At 34.7% G+C, this 25,428-nt stretch overlaps 2 long non-coding RNA genes across 2 annotated transcripts; both read left to right on the forward strand.

The window, feature by feature from the left end:
* The first annotated feature begins 5,826 nt into the window (after window positions 1–5,826).
* Window positions 5,827–21,659, forward strand: LOC139813154 (uncharacterized). Its single transcript, XR_011732052.1, has 3 exons — window positions 5,827–6,032; window positions 6,356–6,509; window positions 6,853–21,659. It is a non-coding gene; the product is annotated as an uncharacterized lncRNA (long non-coding RNA).
* A 1,789-nt stretch (window positions 21,660–23,448) lies between these two features.
* LOC139813029 (uncharacterized) lies at window positions 23,449–25,377 on the forward strand. Its single transcript, XR_011732014.1, has 3 exons — window positions 23,449–24,036; window positions 24,371–24,552; window positions 25,066–25,377. It is a non-coding gene; the product is annotated as an uncharacterized lncRNA (long non-coding RNA).
* The last annotated feature ends 51 nt before the right edge of the window (window positions 25,378–25,428 follow it).

Below are 25,428 nucleotides of genomic sequence, written 5' to 3' on the forward strand. Positions count from 1 at the left end.
AAAATAAGTTTTAAACATCCGTGAATAATAAATTTAATACGTTGAAAATATTAATCGCCTTTAGTTAATTTTTAAGAGCAGCTCAAATTTTATCTAATATTTAATGAAAAACATAAATTAAATTTAGCTATTTTTACATACTCAAAATAACATTGAATTTTTTACATACTCAAAATAACATTGAATTTTTAAAATCCTTGATATGTTTATAAAGTTTCTACTACTTTGAGATGTTATATAACAGATTTTAATAGTTATTATGGAAAATAAAAATATTGTTTAAAACCTATTTTTGGCCGCTGTTGCCCCACTGTGCGCCAGCCTGAAATAGCTTCGTTCCGATGACTCGTTTGGCAAGCGAAGCGAGACGCTCTTCGATTTTAGCATAAATGCCACTTTCCACCGGAGATTAGAAGTACTTTCCGCTTTCGCACTTACTTCCTCCTGCGGCCGGCGCCGAGCGTTTCATAAGCAACATCGATACTCGGACACCGAGACTATAATTAACAATTTAGACGCCGAGCTTATGAACGATGTTTGACACGGTGACGAAAATTCACGCATCGTTTCGCGACGTTTCCGAACGATTATCATCTCCTCGCGTCAATTATTATTGTTATAAGTTCATGATGAACCTTATAAGTGATGAAATATGTAAAGTATTACAAATGAAGTATTCTGCTCCTTTTAATAATTTCACCGCGATATATTTATGTGCAAAAGTCACGTAATTATTTGCAGCACGCGATTATGGAAAGGTGAGGGTACCTGACTAGAGCAACGCGCTGTGTTGCTTCGACACTCCTGCAACGCGCACTGTATCTCTTAGTCCAAGTTTCCTGATATTTGTGCCCTTTACCGCACACCCTCTCCGTTTAATTCTACACCGTGATTCGTTATTTTCTTCCGATTCAATGCATCGGCCAGTCACCGGCGAGGTGTTGCCGTAAACGTCGAAGATAAATTATCTGTACGACCTATAATAACAAATAACGAATAATAACATATCGTTTTGTGTTTAATACAATTATCATAAAAATATAATTTTTCGAAAACAACTGGAATTCTCATACTTTTTTAAGTGCATTATTATTTGTTATATTTCTTGTTACGTCTCGAACATCATTCGTCACGCACGTACGCATGTTTTGCAAAAGATTTTGCGATATACTGAGAATTTTTATAGAACCGCATATTTTTCTTTATTCGAAAGTGAAAAAACATAAAATCAATTTGTTTTATAGAAAGAGAAAGAGTAAGAAAGAGAACAAATTTATTTTTTACTTATATTTGTATTAATTATATAGATTTCTAAAAATAATTTGATATTATTTAATTTTTAACTTTACGTTATTTAAACATTTTATAATTTTTTAAAATATAAATTTCTTGTAAAGTGTATTTGAAAAAATAAAATTAAATACTTTGGTAAAAGTAGTTTTTGGGTAGCACAAACTAAATTTTTAATTCTAAATCGTTTTTTTTTGCGTGTCGTCACGTAAATAATTTTTTTCAACGAGAATAAAATATTCCTGAAAAAGTTGGAATAAATAAATAGCATAATATCTTATGCAGGAGATATAATTTTAAGTTAAATTGCATCTGCGACAATCGAAATACTTTATGCATCAAGAGACACGGTATAGTGTCGACCGTGAATCTTTTACGCGACGCGACGAGTTGCGAGTACTCGAGATGTTGAGATATCAATAACGAGTGAACGGATCAAGTTCTAAGTTCTAAGTAGGCTTGATCGATAGCTTGGAGTCGAGAATAAAAACAGGCAAAAAGTAAAGCAAAAATTATTTAAAAAGTAATTATTATATATAATTCTTTCTCTTATTAAATTAAAGAATTATTATTTTGCTCATTATAAAGAAAGAGAGAGATATGGGAGCTGGCTTTAATTCACTTACCCCATATTTAGAAAAAAAAAACAAGACGGAAAAATGGACTTATACGACGTTGGTTATATATAAAGCTTGCAAAATTTTGCTTATTATAAAGAAAGAGAGAGATATGGGAGCTAGCTTTAATTCATTTAACCCATATCTAAAAAAAAACAAGACGGAAAAATGGACTCACACGACAAAGCTTGCAAAATTTTGTCTTTTTTTCTCAGATGTACACGATATAGTTGTCGCAGGATATGTAATTTACGATATGAAAAAACTGACTTAAATCCACGATATTCCGTCGTGATCCAACCGAGTTACAAATTACACCATCAAGAACGAAAGTTTTCGATTGCCAGATGGTATCTCGGGAATGGCGAAACATGCGAAATGCATTTTCTATTTCAAGCCTATGTCTTTCCATAACATGTAGAAACTAGAAACTACTGATCTGAAAAATTTACGTTTGCTTATGTGATCCTTAACAACAGCTATATCGATCATTGGATAGTATTTTGCTCCGATCTGTCCACCCAGAACTGTGCCTGTCAGAACACTTTCAAGCTGCTCAACAAATATAACTTGGTTAGTTTAAAATTAATAAATAATTTATCTAAAATCTTATCTACAACTAATTTACGAAGTAAACTTTTGGATTAATGATATATAGAAAATATGCTTAATTCGTATAATATTAAAGAATTAAAGAATTATAGAATTAAAGACATCTTAAATAAAAAAATGGGGTGCCCATTAAATTTAAATGTTTCTATTCATCTAAATAAGTTTAGATCTTTCTCTTATTCTCTTAATCTTAAACATTTCCGGCAAAAAAGAATACTTAACTCATTAAGAAAATCAAAGTGTTCTGTTTTGCATATTGTTACAATTCTGACAAAAATATTTGTGATGTGCAGTAATAAGCTATTGTGATGATCACAATAAAGGATTATCAGAACTATTACTAAAAAAATAACGCAATAATTGATGAACTTATTAATTAAAATAAATAAATGACAAACAATAATTAATTTTATTTTTCAAAGATTTAAGATTAATACTGAAAAATTATTAATATATAATTTGATATGATTGTTTTTCTGGAAAATTAATAGCACCAATAATGAATTAAGATATAAGAAAACTTGTCTCAAACAGTTATCGAAACCACACTCGAATGTTTGCGTTAAAGAATAAAATAATTTACAGATTTTTATTAAAATATTTATAAAAATGTTTCTGTATTTACACCTAATGATTAATTAAAAACTCTAATTATTCGGATAATAATACTACTGCTTTTGAAGAGAAAGTTTAAACCAAGAAGTAGTATCTAAAAATTTCGTTACAGATTAATATAACCGCCTATCTATACATATTAACAAGCAGTTTTTTTACAGAAAACATATCGCGCGCATAATGCCATAAGCGTAAATGCATAGTGAGTTAGAAATCAGATTAGATTCGCGTTTATCCGGTTTAGTTAAATATATGTTTTCTCTAAAATGCGCGCAAAAATAAAGATATTCGCGAGTTACTCGAATTTACAAGAATATTCGGATCAATTTAGTAAGTTACATAACGTAAACTTTAAATTTCTATCATCAAAATATAATTTTTAAATACTTAGTAAACCGTATCGTATTTTTAAATACCCAATGGTATATCGCATGGCTCAACCGCGTAAAATAAGGGATTTTTAATTTTTATTTTCTTAGTAGAAAGTTAGTATAGCTGCTGAAAGTTTTGAAATATGTTCCTACTAACATGTGCGTGTGTATCACATCTGATACAATCTACGCATATATTTTTTGTGCTAATAAGTTACGATTTAATAGATACGCAATGAATTTCACTTTTCATGTTTTTCATTCACAATAGTATATTCACTTATTATTTTTATAAATTAATGTATCTCGCAGTATATAATATGTTGTTACCTCGAAAAAATCTAAGTAACAAGTGGTAGACGTAATATCTTTGTAGGTACCTCGTAAAAAAACCTAAGTAAGAAGTAGTACGTAATCAAGTGATCTATTATACAAAAAAAGAAATGATACCTATCTCTTTAAATTACGGCGCCAATTACAAAGAGAGAACATATGTATTGCCTCAAAAAATAAAAAGTGTTGATTAGAATAATGCAATTATGGATATTTAAATAAAACACGTGGAAGGAACGGGCTAATTAAGAGCCGATCGCTGTTGGCGGTGCGAAGTTATATTTATTCAGCGATCGGCTCTTAATTAGCCCGTTCCTTCCACGTGTGGACTTCCAACAGAGCCTTATCTCTCCAATTTAAATAAAATATATACTATCAAAAATGAAAATAAATATATAAATATATGTAAATATTATAAATATATATGTATAAATAAACAATTTAAAATTTTATCAAGTCATTATAAAGTTTACGTGTATACAGAAAAAGAAAAGTAATTTTAATTTTAATTTTGATATAATTTTGGCAAATTTTATCCTTTAATAAAATAAAACAAAAAAAAAAGATAAAGAGACAAAAATTATCTGTTCGTTCTCTTTCGACCCGGTAGCTTTCGCTCGGCAATAATTTACGTAGAATTCGTACAAGATGCCTTTGATGGTGAGCTGAATGAGCCGATCGTTTTTCGCCGAGGTGGTCGGATGCGCGGTGTCGGCGCTCTTCCTGTCGCCCGGCAGAATTTTCTCTACCAAAAAGTGAACCTCGCGGAAACATTGCATTGCGAAGACATTGAGTTTTAATTATTATTCATGGAACGTATAATCGTCTTCTGATAATGAAGTCATTTTACAAAAATACATTTTAGTTTCTGCAAAATTATTGTGATCATTCGAATTGCGATAGGTTCGTCGAAATACAGAGAAAATTTGAAAATTTATAATATAAAGTTTACGATTTTATAATCGGATATGACATTTTGACATTATGGAAAAACATGTAATTGTCGCACATTTAACACTTAGGAAGAGTCATATTAACACGAGAAAACTGAAATAATGTAAAATTAACATATCAAATTCGTTGGACTATCAAACTAAAACTTTTGATTTTTAACTTCCTATTAAAAAAAAAAACTTTGCACAAACTAGGCAATACGTATTACAAAAGTGATATTTAATTCTGAAAAATATTGAAGTTGCCGCGAATATTACTAGCAATTTAACACGATATTACCGTATCGCTTAATAGTAGATATATTACTATGTATAATATCTGGGAATTATAAAATCGCTTCAGGAATTTACCTCCTGGTTTCAAGTTTCGCGTGCTATAATATAATGCGGGATAACGATGAAACGCAGACGAAATATTGCTTAGCGATATTTATATTCAGAGAGGCCCGCAGCGAGAGAGAAGTCTAATAGGCTCTAGATCAACGTCTCGCATTCCAGCCACCCACTTATGCGATAATCAGGGCACGTTTGTGGGTGCCCTGGCCCCGTAGTGCAACGAATTTTCGAGGAAGTGCTATCCATACATGCATATCATTACTGAGTTTCGTAATCTTGCGTTTTACAACAAACGGAAGTCCGCGCGCGAATCGAATTGCGTTCACATGAATCCTGATGATCGTTTTACAGTTATTTTGCGAGCTGGCTGTTGGGCAAATGCGTGGTATTTACGACATAACGCGAGCACACGCTTTTTTTTTTGCCAAATAACTAACGTAGAAAATTCCATCAACCATATTTTCAAAATACATATATGAACATACTTTCTTAAAATTTTAATGACGTCTGTACTTTTAGCCCTGGGACGGTTTCACAATGTATCTACAAAGCGTTCGGCGAAGACAATCGTGGCCGTCGCCGACGGTTCGAGTTACACGCGATAACGTCGTCTATAATCTCTGAAGTCAGCATTTATTTTGTCGTCGCGTTCTTCGGGAGGAGACTCTCCCGAAACCAGTCTCAGTCTGTTCACCGATCGGGACAGACGTTCCCGACGTCCTCGTGTATGGTGTATCCCGGATGAATCGAACCAAGCCGATGTTCGTTCACATGTGTTAATAAGCTATCTACATCGTCCACCGTACCACCATTATTTACCGAGGCCACACCATGTGTATTTCGCAGGAATAGGAGATCATGGATATGTACGGCCCTCGGTGTATGTCGGCCAGCCTCAATCTTTGGTAAATGCTCATTATCCTATTATTTTATACTTTTATTTATATTACTATCATTTCACAAAAAATTTAAATTTTATTTAATTTCATTGAAAATTCAAATTTTATTTAATTTAATATTTTTAAATAATATTCGAATGTAATATTCGAAACACCTATATGTAACACGTAGCAATTTGTCTTGTGCGACAAATATGTACGTCACTGTATTATTGACAAAAAGCTTTTCTTGGAGTAATTATAACACAAACGCTTATATTTATCGTGTTTTTGTACACGAATTGATCATGTAAGTCACTAAATATTTCATAAGAACGATATTTCTCCAGATGGTACACAACCGAAGAAAAAGATCACGTATCTTTCATGAGTATGGTACGGCCGGGACATATGTATAGTGTTCCATAAAGAAAGACCAGATACTATATGGAAGAAGGATATGGACGGGCTGCACACCACGAACCCGAAAAGAAATCTTTGCAGGTAAAGATTCTAGCTTTAATATAATTTATTTTATGTGCTTAAAAATTTTTATTTTTGACCAATCTATTGAAATTTAATTGATTATTACGACCGAAACAATATGGATTTCTTGCTCAAATATTTTTCAATTAAAATTTAAAAATTTAATTAAATTTCTCAATTTAAATCTGATTAATGAAATGCGCCATGTGCACAACTTTAATATTGAAAATGGAACATTTTTTCGAACATTATAAATGTGTTTCATAAAGTTTAAAAAATATATTCTTTTCTGCAATGTAAAATAAAATATATAAATATTTGTATGGTCTATGATACAAAATATCTTATATGATATTTTTAGAAAAAGGAATTATCGAGGAATGACTACATAACAAATCCACGTTCATCTAGTGGTAAATATGCAGTCCAGAGACGGTCCGAAGCGCGAGGTCCAGCGGCGATCAACGATCCAGCGACGAGGGGAAACCTGCAACAGAAAAGAAAAAAGGGGAATTAGCGAGGGCAACATAAAGGTCAGAGATCAGCACGTCAAATTAATTATATTCTTTCTCGGTGGGTAAAATAAAACCGAGTGGCGACCGTTATAGAAATACCTGTTAAATGCTGAATTGTTCTTTTATAAATAAGGTATAAATAAGATAATTAATAACAAATTATTTTTGTGATATTTTATACTGCATTATAAGTTGTATATTGTCAATTGTATGCTGTATTGTATATTGTATACTGTCAATACAGATAGAAAATAGGTTTTCTACAAACTTATTTTACTTTATTTTACGTGAATTTTTCCGAGTCTTTTTTTGCTTAAAATAATTTAATTTGTTCTTTTAGTTGCAAATAAAACAGAATAACGCATGGTAATAAAATATCACAAAAATAAGTTGTTATTAATTAATACGTATTTTTCCTAAATGGAGGTTCATATTTCTTCTTATGACAAAGTAGAAATGGCCAACTTTTATAATTATAATTTTTTTTATTACAATCGTTTAATTATAAATACAGCAGGTGAGAAAATAAAACTTGTTAAAAATTAAGTAAAGCTGCTTTATAAAGCTCTACTATATGTTGTACTCTCAGGGTATTAGCTAATATATCTCACAATCAGTCTGAAGTAATACTTGAAAAAATATTTGAAATATCACACAATATACGATGAATAGAATAAGAGTTCCTTTGGTTTATAATTTAAGTAAATTACATTGGTATGTCACGGAATTCTTTCAGACAATTCCGTGACATACCAATGTAATTGTCTGAAAGAATTCCGTGACATTGCCTGATTTCATATAAAAATTATTTCATATGAAATAATAATATCCATTGTCAGGCTGCCCGATTTCATATGAAATAATTTTCATATGGATTTTCATATGAAATCGGGCAGCCTGACGATGGCTATGTCACGGAATTATCTGAAAGAATTCCGTGACATACCAATGGTCACAATCGCTTATAATGATACTACTTCGTTTAACGTTACATTACTTGGAAAAATGGAAAGTGCGGATGAAAAAGAATGGAAATTATTTGATGGGACCGGTGGGTTGCTGCAATTTTCAGGTTCGTACATTTGGTTAACAGCATTCTGTGCATTAAATTGCATTGCTTGTTCCGGATGTCTACTTTCTTAATTTGGTAAGGAGGCTTCCATTCCTTTCTGTCGTTCTTCTTCGGAAAGGCCTTCCTGATCTTTGTTAGTAGGTTCTGCCTTCATCTGGAAATTTATCATCTTCAATCTGATCTTCATTCAGGGATTGAGCAAATTTTCGCACTTCTTCGGGCGTTTAATTTTCGTCATCGGATTCACGTTCCTCCTCCCGTGTTTCTCCTCAAATCTCTCTATCACCTACAAACACAATTATAATGTAAAATAATATAAAAGAAATATGGGTCACTGTATTGAAAATAATGTAGCAGTAACTTGCCTCGTGGGAGAGTTTTCATATCAGCAATTTTTTTCCGGATGTAGTCAAACGTTTTTAGTGCTTCCATATCCGCTTGAATGTTATCCATACCTCTTTCGGTCATTAACCAATACCGATAGAAGTCTGAAATGATACGTGATTGTACAACACTTTCTGCTCATGGAATAAATTGTATGATTTAATGAAGGGCGTGTTTTATATAGTGACCACGTTACCACTTTTATATTGTACATATTTTTCCCTGAAACTTATAACTCTACTTAATTTTAAAAAGAAAGCAGATGTTCCTCGATCACAGAACATAAATGGCCACGTGATCACCTTTGTACATCCCTTCATTCAAACAATACGTACCTTTGATAGCTAACACCTTTCTTTGATCAAGCTTTCCGCCTTCTGGTTTTTTTGTCTGCTTGTTCCTGTTGCTACCGCGCCTGCTCAAAGTACATTTCGTTAACAGTTCCTCACCAAATACAGCAACCGCTAAGTTTCTAACGAATACAGCGTTCGATCTGATGTTACTCATAGCTAGATAGTAGCAATCTGTAGAAATCCAAACATCTCGTCCCAAGTGTATCTACAAGGATTATAATTCAAAAATGTACAGACAATTATGTTATGAAAATTAAAAAAAAATATGATCGTACGAAGATGACGTGTTTCCTTCTCCACACCATAATGTGCCCGGAAAGTCTATATTGAAATGAATCGTCGCAATATACCTCGTCTCCAATTGAACGGTTAAAATTTTCCATATACTCGAGAATCTCCTGACATAATTCGGGGTCTATTTCGTCTGAGTATATTTGTCTTCTATATTACATCTAAACACGTTCGGAATTTATTGTCGCAGGAACAAAGCGACATGGTATAACTTTGATTGTTATATATCTTTCCAGTTTTGTTGTATGTTTTTGACGCTATCCAGTCTAGGCAGTTGTCGTGATCCCAGCAACATGCATCTAAGTCCGAAAGACGGCCCAATTGATCGTACGAAGATGACGTGTTTCCTTCTCCACACCATAAATTTATTTTATTCGTTATTTTTTATTCGTTATTCAGAATAAATTTTGCCTAACACTGGTCTTCAACTACCTTCATCTTCTGTTCAGTTTGTCGGTCCTTAACAATTTGCTTAAGTTGCTTTCCAGCTATTCTCTTACTATTACTAGCTTTATTTCTGCGTTTTTACGACAATATAGTCTCTATGGTTGGCCGTATGCTCTTCACCACAGTTAGCACACTTAGGTTTGGTATCTGTGGGTTTGGGGCACGACCCAGTGGGATGTTCACCTGCACATTTGACGCAGCGAGCCCTTCTATGACAACTGCTGCGTACATGATAATATCCATATATTAAAAATATTAAATAAATGTAAAACGTGTAAAAACATGTAAAAAATATTAAATAAATGTCAGAATATGTTAGAAAATTTTACTAGAAGACTAGAACTCGGCGGGGTAATTATAGTTTCAGGCGAGTTATATTCGATACAAGTTTTTACTAGTAAATTGCCGAATACCGAAGATAAATTTGTGAAAAAACCAATTCCATGGATTATGAATAAACTCCAACAGATTGTGTATACAACTACATCAACGTTGGATGAAGCATTGAAAATTGCTGTTCTAAAAGCTGAAAATCTGGAAAAACAATTAAAAGAGACAAACGCTAAGCTTCAAGCTGCAGATGTGACCGCTCGAAAAGTACCGAGATGAAATAACTTTTTATCAAGACGTATCAGACAGCTGAGAAGTAACGACGGAGAATACGTGTTGAGAAAAGTTTATTAAAATGTACAGAAATTTTACACAAAGTATTCTCAATGATGACCAAATCAAATGGCTCCAACGTGATTCTAGTTGTAAAAAACTGTACATAAATGGTCTGAAGAAACCATAAAAAAAGCACTTTGGTTAAAAGTATCATGTTCCAACAGTATCAAGTTACCAAGAACTTGTGAAACAAAATATTCCTTTGCCATCTACTAGGACACTTGGTAGAAGATTAGAAACGATTAAATTTAAACCTGGAATTTGCGATGATATATTTGAGGCTCTAAAAGAAAAAGTTGAACAATTTGAAGATGACACGTACAAATCGAGATTGCATGCTTGCGTTAGACGAAATGAGTATTATGAGTGGGAATCAAGTTGATTTATCAACAAATTCACGTTTCGGTGATACTACTATTCCCAACACTTTTGGTAATTTGCATGCTTTTTTTTTGTGCACCAAGTTTTATTCATTTGTCAACATTTTTCCTATATTATATATTTTTCAATTTCCTTACATTTTGTTGCGCGTGAAACACCTATAAATATGTACATTTTGATATTTCACATTTCATTCTTTGCATTTGTTACGTCAGAACCCCGGAATTTAGGTACATTGGTTCGACGGATAGCGAAGGAAAGGCTATTCGAGGGAGGGGGTAAAGGAAGACGTAACGAGATCTTTATGGTATCTCGGGTTCACGCTGGAAGGGCGCGTGCCTCGAGTCGAATGAACTTTTCGGGAAAATTCCTAGTCGTGGCCCGTGGGTCAACGTCCAGAAGGGACGCTATTACGCCTACCTACTGAGAGTTTTCGTGCACTCGCGGTCCTGTTTTCGGTCAAGGATAATATCCCTATTATCGGGGATCGGACCTTGTGCGATTTAGAGAGGTAGTGAGGGGTGAGGTCTTATTTATAAATGAATAAACATTGAGTTTATTTTAATCAAATAATTAGAACATTTATTATAAAAGGAATAGAACAAATATTTTTACAAATTAAAGAATCATTATTGTATATAATAATACGTGGAAGTGTGGTGTGTGTGTGTGTGTGGATTGACATTTGTTCTGGTACAAATTCGGAAGATCGGGGAGGATTTTTATAAAGATCGATATTCTGCTCGTCAACGATAATTGGCTTGTTAATTAAAGGCATTTTAAGATTATTTTATCGATATTTTAGATTTAATAATTTTTTTTTTCGATTTTCTCAGTCAAATAATCGGTCTCGTGACAAATGTATTTATAATTTTCTGTGTGTTACTTTGTCATTATCGAAATATAATCGTATAAGAGAATGTGAGTCAGAAAAGATAAATATCTTTCTTTAATATAAAGATACTATAAAAAAAATATGTACAATAATTGGTGAGTAGATTGTGAAGAATAAGTGTTGACTATGTATGTGTGAATATATAAAAACGAGGGTTCAAACATTAATTTAGTAACATAGTTATCGGAATAAAATATTTAAATTTATTCTAGAGAAATAGTCAGTTATAAATTCATGGTTACGTAAGGGGCTATGATTACGATACAATGGTTGATTAACGGTTAGTTATAAATTTATACATTCATACACTATTTCTATAGTAGGGGATGGGGAACGCGGGGAGGATTCCTCGAGTACTTCGATACTCGAGTCGGAGAAGGAGGGAGAGGGTGATCGGTCACGATAGAGGGTGGTGGAACTAGAAGGGGAAGGAATTCCGTCGAAAGGAACAGGGGAGAAGTTGCAGGGTGATCTCTCCCGGAACTCCGCAAGTTCCTCGGAAGGAACTGGAGAGTAGGAAGGTTCAAAAAGGGAGGAAGATTCTGGGATATCGGGGAACACCCGATACGCAAGGGAGCAACAGGCAGATGAGGGAGATCGGGAAGAGGGAGAATCAGGGATAGCGAGTTCGATATGCGGAGACCGTTCGCGTCTTAGAAATGAAGCTAGGAGCTGTCGCTCCACTATGCGGGCGCGCCTGTTCCGAATTAGCCGATTGCGGATAGTATTCCCAAAGACTTGCGGCGGTGAATTTTCGACTTCACTAAAATTATTTTATGATTTTGAATTCGAAAAAAGGGGGGTTTTAAAGACGATTTTATATTTATATATATACGTGTTCTCGTGTATGGTATTCACACATATATATATGTATACTGTAGGGATGTATGTAGATAACCGAGCGGGTATCTCGGACTTACTGTTGACTGCTGTGATCGGGGAGTCTCTGAGGTGATTGCGGCGGATTCTTCCGGAGGTAGGTTTGGCTCGGTTCTGTGACGTGTCTTGACGCGCACAGAATCGACTCGCGACGCGACAGAAATCTGGTTTTACTTGAGGAATACAGCTGGATGATAATTGACAAGTACGGCTGGTAAATATAATTTCAAGACGTCTCGGACTGGATCAGAAGTGTCTCCAAGTGCGCAAAGTCGCGATTTTTATACAAAATTAAGGAGCCGGGATTATGTTTTAATCCGATTTGTTCTCTTCTGATCGTGACGTAGGTTTCAATTTTCCGCCTATCCCGTGGCGAGTTTCCCCAAAAATCGTCATTGCCTATGAGCAATTTTTAATTAGCGGCTATTCATTGGCGAGTACGTTATCATCTTGCCCTTTGACAGTCTCTTCCAGAGGCTTAATTTTATCAATCGCCGCGAGGCGTGGGTCTTAGGTCAAATCTGCGTTTCACGGAAAAGCGTGAGATCAGCCCTCCCGTGACCCGAGAGGTCACCCAGATTCTTATGGCGTTTTTAATTTATTGCGCCCTTTGCCACGAAATTTCGAGATAATTGAAATTTCGTGCTTCTTTTCGTGGAATTAGATGGAATGCGACAAACAAGTCTATAATTTGCCTATTTTATTAGGTTCGAGTCTTCTGGAAGATTTCGTCATTTACCATTTAATGAGCTATGACAGTTGGAGTGCATCCGCTTCGTCAATTGATAGCCGCTATTTTATGGTTTTCGTCTGTTTCGTGTGATGAGATGAGTGATTCCACGAAAGAAGGAAATCGTGGAGTCAACAGGACGTAACAGACTTAATAAAAACTTTTTATAATGAAGTTTGCTCTCGCAATATTACATTTCACTTTTCTTTAAATCAAGTAGTTTTTTGTGTGATCAGCGATCGTTTATATCTTCGTTTATATCTTCAATTAGTTAAACAAACAAAAAAAGGATATCTATAGATTTAGAATACAGAAATGTGCGTAAATTTTTTACATCAGGGCGAGGTGAACCGATCGGCGTTCTCGCGCCGGTCCCGGGGATCCGAGCTCGGTCCCGTGCCTTGGCCTCTCGCGGATCTTCCTTGCTGCGAGGCTTCCGTGGCGGCGCGAGCCGTCGTGGTCGTCTTCTTCGGCCGCCATTCAACGCTCAGCTCAGAACTGGCACGGACTAACAACGAGGCGTTATTTTTATGCACAAAAATATATTCGTAATGCATGAACAATTACCCAGATACGCCAAAGCAACCGCTCGAGTGAGGCCAGCTTAATATTAGGAAGAAGTGGTCATATCGGTCTATATGAAGTGATTTCATCCAGAGATTTCATCCAGAGATTTAGTTGGGTAGACCCCACGAAAACGGTTCAAATATTAAGGGCTAATATTTAACTAAATTGTAAGTGACACTGATAGCAATCAAAGGAAAAAAAAATGAGCATGATCCGTGTGGGGGCACATTGATCCTTCTTATCTGGCTACGGCCTTGTCTGTAATTAAACAGTTTACATTGAATTTGCATTAATATTGATACGTTAATTTACGTTCGCGTTTTATTGGAACTGGGTTGCTGCCATGGTTCCTGTGAAGGTGGGAGGTGGCAGCATATTTTTTTATCAAAGTGTTTGACATCCTGAATCGATTGGCACAAGTTTTAGCCGTATGTTCTTTAAGGGGGTTTTACCTCAAAAAATCATACCGGAAGTGTCCTTTTTTTTAACACTTCGGTCAAGTTTCAGGGCATAACATGTACGCGAGTCATTGGGACTTGAGCGAGATACCTAAAAGCGTACCTAATGAAAGTGAAGGTCGGCCCTGGTTGTCGACCGAGGGAGGATGGGCCGCGTCGCGATGCGGCTCCGCACTCCCGGGGCGTATCGGGCCCCGTCTAGAGGCGTCTAGAGGCCAATAATGCTATCAAACAATTGAACCAGTCAGATAGACCGTTTTACAATATAAATTTAAAAGAAATAATAACATTAGTCTACGTGGCATTGCAGTTATTGCCACTGCAGGTTTATAAGGTTCCATATAAGAGCAGATGGAAGGAGAATGCACTCATTTATGCATTAAATCTGTAGATTTGACTCTCCTCAGATGTCTTAGCCTTTCCTCTGTGTGGAGTAGACGGTTTAGATGGCTAACAAGGCGTTGCTTATGTTTTTTAGCAGTAAATGCTCTTTCTTTAGCAACGGTATTATATTAATCTGCAGATCTGTTGATTTTCTTCAATAATTGGTTTGAGTCTGTTAATTATGAGTTTTTCGAAAACTTTGAATATGACTGGAAGAAGTGATATCGGTCTATATGAAGTGATTTCATCCAGAGATTTACTAGGTTTTGGTATTGTTATTACTTCGGCTATTTTCCATTGTTTAGGAAAATATCTCGATCGTAAAGACGCATTAAATAAGCGAGTCATTTTCATGATTTCTTTGTGCGGTAATTCTTTTAACATTTGAACAGTGATGAGATCGAAGCCGGGGTTTTTTTTTTGAATTTAAACAATTTATTTCTCTTCTAGTTTCCTTAGGAGAGATATGTTTAATACATTGCGCGCAACGCGGGACAAATTGCGGCGTCCTTTGCGAATTCGCGACGCGAGCGTTCTTTCACGTACTTGGTCAATCATACTAGAGTGAAATTGTTTCCAAATCGTTATCGGATATCGATATATCCCGCATAGCGCAGCAATTAAAAAGTGATCGTTAGAAATTAATCGGAGTTATACAATTACACAATAAGAGCGATTCGTCATATCGCACTCCGGACAGCGATAAAAGAATTCGTGGGAGCGACACTGTGACTACCGGCGCGTTAATTCCCACGCTGTATCTTATCAATGACGAGCGCGACGAGTCGAAGTGCGCTCGCGTTCCATCAGTAATTACGTCCTCAAATGAGTCGATTACAATTTCTAAAGCCGGTATTATTTCTATATATCTGCCCTGTACCTAATTATATTTTTACGTTGCATTAATGGGACCCTTCTTGCAATTGCCATAGGAAAAAAAAACGGATCCGAAGGCGTTGCATGTTATGGATATCAATGTTGGTAATAATATGTTGTTGGTAATAATATGTTGGTTGCTGACATAATCTTAAAGGTCTGAAAGCCTTTGGTTACCAAATCTGAAACTATGGCTCTCGAGTCTGTGGCAAAATCAAGTCCTTTTGCCATTATCTTGAAGGGGCGAGTATTTTTATCAGCAAAAATGTGCCATTCAGTTCGTTGCCCAGATTCTTTTCTTTTATTTAACATTTTGGTGATTTTACGATATTCTTTACCATTTTGGCAATTGACCATTTATATCACTAGACGGTTAGATAACAAAATAAGGTGCTATTAATTTTAACTAACCGGGACATAAGAGTCAGTTAGCATCCGGCCATATGTGGTTAATTCGCGCTTTCCACAGTGAGTTCGCATCTTTTAAAATCAGGTAGATCCGTATGCACACTAAGCTCAAACCGTGTACTACCAATTCATTCTTATATGTACGACTCATGTGTGTGGATTTAAATTTTATGGTACATTTTCCGAGACTTTTTATAAAGGTATTTTTTCTAGAAATACTACATTCTATGTAAGTTTTTCCTAATTTTATTCGAGTCCTTGAAAACTTCTTCGTTTCACTTTATATCTGTTTTCAGAAACTACTTATATTTTTAGAAATTTATATTCCAGAATAGTTTCAATTTTGGAGATTTAGTTGCAAATAATTTTATTATCTAAGATATCTGTTTTTTAATTTCACTGACAAATTAAACAATTTCAGAATTTTTTGTTTTTCTCGTTTTCAGATTCATAATAATACGAAATAATAATACCAATTAATTTTATATGTAGCGTATGCGCTACTTTCGTCATTAAGTTGTGTACACGAGTTGATTTCAATTCCATACTTTTTTAGTTCGTTGGAGACCGTTAGATTTGGGATGTTTGGAAGGCCTTTCAAAGTTACAGTAAGAGTTTTGTCTTCTAGGAGAGAGTAGGTGTAAAACGCATACTTTTTGTCTATTGCAAATTTCTTAAACCCGACAAAATCGTTCAATTTAAAGAATTGTATTTTAATTTGATTGCCAAGATATTTTAAATAAAAGTTTTCACCAACGCTATGCTTCAGTTGATTCGCAAATTCTGCATAATCGTGAATTCTAGTTGCAAGATATATCGGGGGGGGGGGGGGGTTCTAGCTGCCTTATGTTCGTCTGAGTTTTCTTTCAATTCGTCGTCGCGATTAGTTAATCTACTCACATGCTACATGCTCGTTTTTTGACTGATCTACGCAATCCACCTCATCCCTCTCAAGCAAATCAATTGCCTCTGCCAGGCATTGGAAGCGGTTAGATGTATTAAATTTACCTTGTAAAGTAGAGTCGGTTTCAACGCGGGATAATTTTTCCAAGCCGGAATGGCTGGAAAAGTCTTCATCAGCCTGTCGTTTTAGCGACAGTCCTGTACCATTTTGGTAATTGACCATTTATATCACTAGACGGTAGGGTTGTTATTTTTCATTTAAATTCTAGTTTTTGTAGTCTATTTGTGACTTCATTAATGTCTTTTAGTCCGCTGATGTAAATTGACGGTGGGGCGACTTTTACTTTGTTGAGTTTGTTAGCAGTTATTTGCAAAACTTGTTTAGAAGGAAGACTAGAACTCGGTGGGGTAATTATAGTTTTAGGCGAGTTAGCCGCTTTTCTCTTCTTCCTACATTGGATTACCCAATCATATTGTCCCTTAGGATCTTCGGATTTCTTCTTCCGTGGGGTTGTGGATTCTTCCTCATCCGTGTGGTAAGACCTCTCCTCCTGTTTCTGTAGGTTTTACTGACTACTATATCGTTTCTTTTTTTGCTGACAACGACTGTCAGCGACTTTTATTCATTATGACCATAATGCACGTGATTTGTTAAGTTTTTTTCAAACTTTAGTCTTTTGCCTATTTTAGGTATAAGAACCTCTAGGTTTTTTGAGTCAGGTTTTAACCGTAGAAGTGATTCGAAATCAATTTCTTCATCTACACATTAAAATTTTCTTTTACAATGAATGGTTTACAAGTGATTTACAATAATTATAAAGTTATTAATTAATTAATTAAAATAATAGACAATGGTCATAAACTCTCGACAGAAAGATAGATTTTATCAATTTTTTTATTTTGTTTAGTTTATGCGGTAATTCCTTTAAAATTTCCCAGACAGCACACAATATTTATGATAAATATTCATAAATATTTTTTACTATATATTTTTTTGAAATATTATAAAAATATTTTATACATATTTCATATATATGAAGAAAAAATCTTATAAAAACTTTATTCAATATATTATTAAAATATAGAACAAATATTTTATATAATATTTATGGTAATTACAAATAAATATTTGTAGTAATATTTTGTAAATATTTATCAAATTTTTGCTGGAAATGCCACCTGTTTCAAATATAAAGCATTTCATTCTGACGAATGATTCAGGTTGTATCCGGACATTCGAGTAACCTCGAGTATGACGGCAGCCGATAATATTCGGCAGCCGATCTCCTTTGGTTGTGTTGTACCATCTGGAAAAATATGATTGTTCGATATGATGAAGCAATTCATTTCGGCATAACTGAAGTAACCCAATTCGATCCAATAAGCGGCCCAGGAGTTAAGATTCCGCAAACATTGGCAAAATTTGATATCACAGTCGCAATGCGATATCACATAATTGAACAGTGTTGAGATCGAAGCCGGGAGTTTTTTTTAAATTTAAACAATTTATTTCTCTTCTAGTTTTCTTAGGAGAGATATGTTTAATACGAATATCTTCTTTATACACTTCATCGGTTTGATCAAAATCTACAGTATGGCTGTCATGTGGTTCGTGTGGTTGAAATTACACTCTCCAAGTGATTAGCATGAAGATCAGCTTTTTCTTGGTTGCTTCTGGCCCATTTGCCATCAGATTTCCTAATAGGTGGAGCGTTAACAATAGGTCTTTTAATACGTTTTGTTGCTCTCCAGAAGGAATAATTAGTATCCTTTTTGGCTGAAAGTCTTTGAAGATACCTTGCTATCTCTTGGTTTTTGATTTCATATGTAAATCTTTTTAGTTTATTATTTATTCTATTGAAACTGAGTTTTACGCTCAGGATCTCGTGTTTTCTGCCAGTTTCTGCGCGCTTTCTTCTTGTCTCTTTACACATTTTTTTTATTTCAATAGAACGATTTGTTCCGGATGTTGTTTGTTTAATGATCTGTTAATCTCGATCTCATATGAGGAAATTTTCAATAATTTCATTTAAGAACTTATTTATATGCCTCAAGTATGTTACTATGAGGCATTGTCCTGGCGGTATATAAGAGTGGCAGTGAAATCGTGTTCCTTACAGCACATATTCACTTCCCAAAAAAAGCCGGAAATCTTCATCCAATTGAAGAAATTTATTGGCGACATTGGTATTGAGATTATGTAAACATCTGCGGAATTTGGCGTCGCAATCGCAATGCGACAGAGTATAAGTGTAATTATTGTACAAGTTATATTTGCATTTTTGCGGCGGTATCGAGTATGGGCAGAAATCATGTTTTCTACAGCACGCATCTTTCTTCGAAAGATAGCCCAAATCGTCGTAGAAAGATTTTAAGTTCAGATTTATGTTGGCGTAAGCCGTTTGCATTCCAGATTGCTATACGAATAGATCCCGCCATTTTTATTATATATTCAATTTTTCAAGTCAACGTTCAGAAAAGGCAGTTATTGCAGCACTTACTCTGCCCAGATTTAAAAATAGGTGGTTTAGCTTAGTCGATATCCGACATCATGAGAGAATCGATTTGCCGCTGCGAGAACGGTTGACTATCTCAATAGCAGCACATCTGGAGGTATAATCGAAGTAATACCACTTAACCGCAGCGGCCGCAAACCTATTAAGCCAGCCATTGATATTCTTTATACAATTTCGGAATTTTTTGTCGCAGTAACAACGCGACATCGTATATTCTGTAGGATTGTGTATCCCATTTACGTCGTATCGTCCCGACGCTATCGTTTCTGGGCAGTGGTCATGTTCTCAGCAACAAGCATCTAAGGCCGAAAGTAAGCCCAATTCTTTGTACGAAGAATGCGTTTTATTAAAAAAAATACATAATGCGTTTTATTTTTATAAATAAAATATTTTTTTCATTGCGGGGACATTCGCGTTCCATTGAAGCATTGCGTCTTGAGTGCACCGAAGAGGATGCCCTTAATCACTATACCTCCTGCCTTCGCCCATATGGTATCGATATTGTCTAAACAGTTTTTAAAATCACTCTCGCAGCTACAGTGCGACATCGTATATGACATATTTGACAATTGACCAGGGCACTGCAGCTTAATAGATGAAAAACATGAGCAGTGCAACAGTAGCGCCGAGCCTAAGGGCTAAAGCATATATGACAGTCGTAGTCGTGGGTGGACGTAAGTAACGCACAAGCTTTGGCGTATCCTGTTTGTCAGGTCGAGAACTGCCGGTGCCGCCTCTTTTTCACTTCATTTGAGCTGCAATTTTGCGATTGGGCAGTCTCCTGAAATAAAACAATAAGAAAAATCGTAGCATAAGACAAAAAATATATCTTGGTTGGAAACTCTGTTTATAAAATAAAGATTTCTTTACCTTATGATCGCGGGAAATGTATATTGCATTTGTTATATTCGAAATAATGTTTGTTGATTAAATCTTTGAAAACAGGAATGGAAGAATGAATAATAGGAATATTCATGAACTGACGCATCCGACCCTCACAACAGAATGCAACATATGTTTGAACAATTTTATGCAAATCTTGGGCATTTAACCGCACAAGACGAGGTATACGATTCACCTCGGATAAAAAAATCTCTTATAATGTCTTATAAGATTATATAAGAATTGATCTTATATGCTTATATATTAATTTTGGCCTAATTATAAGAACTTATATGGTCATATATGATTATATAAGATTACTAGCTGGTTACCCGGGCTTCGCCCGGGAGTTGGTTTTCTTAATACGACTTTATTTGTATTTCAATATCCTTATTGTGGACAAACATAAGGAGTGTGTCGGGTGGTTGATTTAAAGACGATAGTTTAACTTTTCCGCATGAATAACACATTCTAGGTGCTTAATTTTTAAACTTTTTTGCTTGACAATAATCACATCCATATTGCATCCATTTGCCCAATTATTACTTTCGAATGAAATTGATATTCGTAATTTGAATCATAACTAAATGCCTCTAATTTCAAATCGGACGAAAAATTACACACTTTATGGCTAAATATAGGCAACGATAAAAATATTTTAGGGAAGAATGCAACGGGAGTAACAATAAATTATTATCAGCGTGTGTGTATGCGCGAGCGAGGGCAGTGACGGCGAGTGATGCGGCTTATAATTAGGTTTAGGATAAGTTTAGATTTTTAAGGGGATCCTAAAGCCCCGTCTGTATTACCGACCAAATTTTATATTTGTTCTTGTATAGACAATGATAATAGACAAGGATAGACAAGGTTATAAGTTATATCGCATTCATTACAATTAATCTTTTTTTTGTAAGCTTTTATTCTTAGTTCCAATTGCACGATATTGTTCTTACATGTTGTCCCTAGGTCATGCCGGTCTAATTTTGTGGATATTTATTGTGAAATTTTTGTACAAACCAAATATTGTCGTCATGTGTACCAAAAATTAACAAAAAATATTAATTTTTTTTTGTTTTCGATATAAATTCGACCACCATGACCTAGATTTTGATGCGTACTTTAATTCTATACAAGAATTTTGCATTTCTATAAAACCAATTGAAAGATTTTCTCTAAAAAAAAAAACGATATTACAGACGGCTTTAGGATCCCCTTAAGGCGTGCGTTGAATATTGTGAAAGCGATTAATTAGAATTAAGTGTAAGATACGTTTACGTTGATAAGAGGTGCGTGCGATTGTGCGAAATAAGTTTAAGAAGGTTTCTTTAGTATATAAGTAGTACATATGTGTAATACGTATATAAACTTTGTATTCAAATATCTTGTATTCCCTTGTTAAATTTAAATGTTTAAGCTTATAAAATTGTTATCGCATACATTTTTTTTAATTGACACACTTTGTTTCTTTCGAGGTAACAACATATTATATACTGCGAGATACACTTTATTTATAAAAATAATAAGTGAATACTATTGTGAATAAAAAACGTGAAAAGTGAAATGAATTCGTTGCGTATCTATTAAATCGTAACTTATTAACACAAAAAATATATGCGTAGATTGTATCAGATGTGATACACATGTTAGTAGGAACACATTTCAAAACTTTCAGCAGCTATGCTAACTTTCTACTAGGAAAACAAAAATTAAAAATCTCTTATTTCGCGGTTGAGCCATGCGCGATATGGTCTATTGGGTATTTAAAAATACGATATATAAGCAACATCGTGTAAGTCCATTTTTCCGTCTTGTTTTTTTTTCTAATTATGGAGTAAATGAATTAAAGCCAGCTATACCATATCTCTCTCTTTCTTTTATAATGAGCAAAATAATAATTCTTTAATTTAATAAGAGAAAGAATTATATATAATAATTACTTTTTAAATAATTTTTGCTTTACTTTTTGCCTGTTTTTATTCTGTTGCATCAACCATATTTTCAAAATACATATATGAACATATATACTTTTTTTAAATTTTAATGACTGTACTTTTTGTCTCGGGACGGTTTCACAAGTAACTGATAAAATTATACGCGATTTTCAACCAAACATCAGCGATTCTTTGGGTTATTTAATAAGTTAGTGACACTGAGGAATCGCGTTAGTCTCAATTAAGTAAAACTGCAAGAGCTATACGATGTTTTCGCATAGAAGATAAGTAAGTGAACTCTTCTGATACATATTTTGCATTTATTTAATATTTTTATGAACTTTTATTAACTTTAACTTCTGGAATTAGAACTTTTCAATATAATTAAACCATATGTCATCAGCGTTAGACAGAAATTCTGTAGAAATTAATACAATAAAATATTTATTTCTCTTTTGTATTTTTCTTCTAAATCGATTTTTACATTAGCAAAATAATATTCCATAGTAAATCCATAAATATATAATCTTTCTCTCAATAATTTGAAATTGTTAAATAAATAATTTAGGGAAATAATTTCTGCCATATCGAACATTTGTTCGAGAACAATCTGCTAAAAGTTATTTTAATTATTTCAGTTCTTAGCAGCGACAATCTTGTTAGCAAGTATCGCACTTGCCGACGTCCTCGTTCAACCCGGCTATGAACATCAATATCCACGATAACAATCCACGCTATTTGCAAGATCAGTCTGCTCCGCAGTACTCGACACAGTCTCCGACTGAATCTCCGATTGAACAATATCATGCGGAACAATTACCGGACCAGGAATCGACGCGATATCTTCCGGGAGTTCAAACGGTGTATCCCTATGAATCGAACCAAGTCAATGCTCGTTCAAGTGGGCCGCGAAGTCGCCTTTAACTGACGTCAAACATCTTACAAACAATAAATATTGGAATTTACGTTACTTCCAGAAAACGAGCCTACAGAAACTAATACTGTAAGCTCGTTTTCTGGAAGTAACGTAAATTCCAGAACATGAGCCTATTGATACTAATGGTAAATACATCTTCAAATATATAGCATCATTGACAATCTCGTTAGCAAGTAAGTATCGCACTTGCCGGCGTCCTCGTTCAACCCGGCTATGAACATCAATACGATAGCAATACACGCTATTCTGCAAAGCAGTGAATCAAAGATTTACTGGATTCATTTACTTGCAGAATAGCGTGGATTGCTATCTCACACTACTGGGAGTGAATGCCGCGAAGTCGTCCTTAACTTCGACGCCAAGCATCCTACAACCATCGACTCGTTACTTTCAGAACACGAGTTTACTGATACTACTGGTAAATATTTCATAGAATAAGAGATTTAAAAACTGTAATGATAAAAACTGTAAAGAATTAACCTATCGATATTAATGCGAATGTCACCCGCCAACAGGGAACGTGAGCTGGGATTAGACCGTCGTGAGACAGGTTAGTTTTACCCTACTGATGACCAGTCATTGCGATAGTAATCCTGCTCAGTACGAGAGGAACCGCAGGTTCGGACATTTGGTTCACGCACTCGGTCGAGCGGCCGGTGGTGCGAAGCTACCATCCGTGGGATTATGCCTGAACGCCTCTAAGGCCGTATCCTCTCTAGTCAAAGGTGCATTCAACGTAAACTGTTTAATTACAGATAAGGACATTGGACATTTAACAGCAGCGACAATGTCGTTAGCAAGTGACGCACTTGCCGGCGTTTTCGTTCCACTCGGCAATCCACGCTATTTGCAAGATCAGTCTGTTTTGCAGCACTGGATACAATCTCCGACTGAACAATATCGCGCGGAACAATTACCGGACCAGGAATCGACGCGATATCTTCCGGGAGTTCAGACAACAGAAAAAAAATGAAGATCCAAAAGCGGCTAGGCATAAAATAATGGAAGAATATGGGCGTAAAATGGATTTTATCCGACATACGGACGGAGGCCGCTCTCTTCAACCCTTGGTAAATGCTCATTATTCTATTACTTGATCTGGTGAAATGATATATGTTTCATTAACTTAACATTCACAATATTTTATTTATATTACTATCATTTCAATGAAAGTTTAAATTTTATTTAATTTGATATTTTTTTAAATGTAATATTTAATTCGAAACACACCTATATGTAACACGTAGCAATTTGTCTTATGCGACAAATATGTACGTCACTGTATTATTGACAAACAGCTTTTCTTGGAGTAATTATAATACAAACGCTTATATTTATCGTGTTTTTGTACACGAATTGATCATGTAAGTCACTAAATATTTCATAAGAACGATATTTTTCCAGATGATACACAACCGAAGGAAAAGATCACGTAGATCGGATCCTGCAAGCACCGAATTCAGTAAATCTAAAATTGTTTTGCACATGACAAAATGATGTGGCCGCGAAGTCGCCATTAACTGACGTCAAACATCCCACAACCATCGACTCGTTACTTCCAGAACACGAGCCTACCAATACTAATGGTAAATATTTGAAAGTTAAGAAAAAAAATTGGAAAAAATCTTTAAATAATAATGCACCGCTTATCTTGAAAGTCGTGTAACAGCTTTTACGAATTCCAATGAAACGCGAACGTAAATTAACGTATCGATATTAATGCGAATTCAATGTAAACTGTATAATTACAGATAAGCGTGTAAGAAAATGTCAGGCGGATGATTTCCATTTATCGAGTTAAACCCAGGTATGGAAAAATGTATAATATTGCGTTTGATAAATTCGGAAATCTATCTTTTGTTGATGACAGCTTTGAACTCAGGAATGGGAGAATGAATAATAGGAAATCATCCGGCTGACGTTTTGTTAGACGTTTATCTGTAATGAAACAGTTTACATTAAATTTGCATTAATATCGATACGTTAATTTACGTTCGCGTTTCATTGGAACCGGTATAAGCTATTACACGACTTTCAAGATAAGCGGTGCATTATTATTTGAAGATGTCGAATTTTATTCTTAACTTTCGAATATTTAGATAGTTGAATCAACTCTTGAATTAATAAACATTAAAATGGGACGGCCTTTATCAAGAAAATATGCACTCTGGAAGTGCATCCGACCCTCACAACAGAATGCAACATATGTTTGAACAATTTTATGCAAATCTTAGGCCTTCAACCGCACAAGACGAGGTATGTTGCGACGATTTACGCCTCATTTCAATAGATCTTTTATGAAATTCGCGCAATCTTCGAGTTCGTAGAAATTGAACAATAATGATTATATAGTAATAAGTTCCTTTCATAAGCTTAAAAATTTTTATTTTGGTCCAATCTATAAAAATTTAATTGATTATTACGACCGAGACGATGGGTGGAATATTTTCAAAGAATAGGAT

The sequence above is a fragment of the Temnothorax longispinosus genome, chromosome 5, assembly GCF_030848805.1.
Source record: "Temnothorax longispinosus isolate EJ_2023e chromosome 5, Tlon_JGU_v1, whole genome shotgun sequence".
In the NCBI taxonomy this organism is placed as follows: Eukaryota; Metazoa; Arthropoda; class Insecta; order Hymenoptera; family Formicidae; genus Temnothorax; species Temnothorax longispinosus.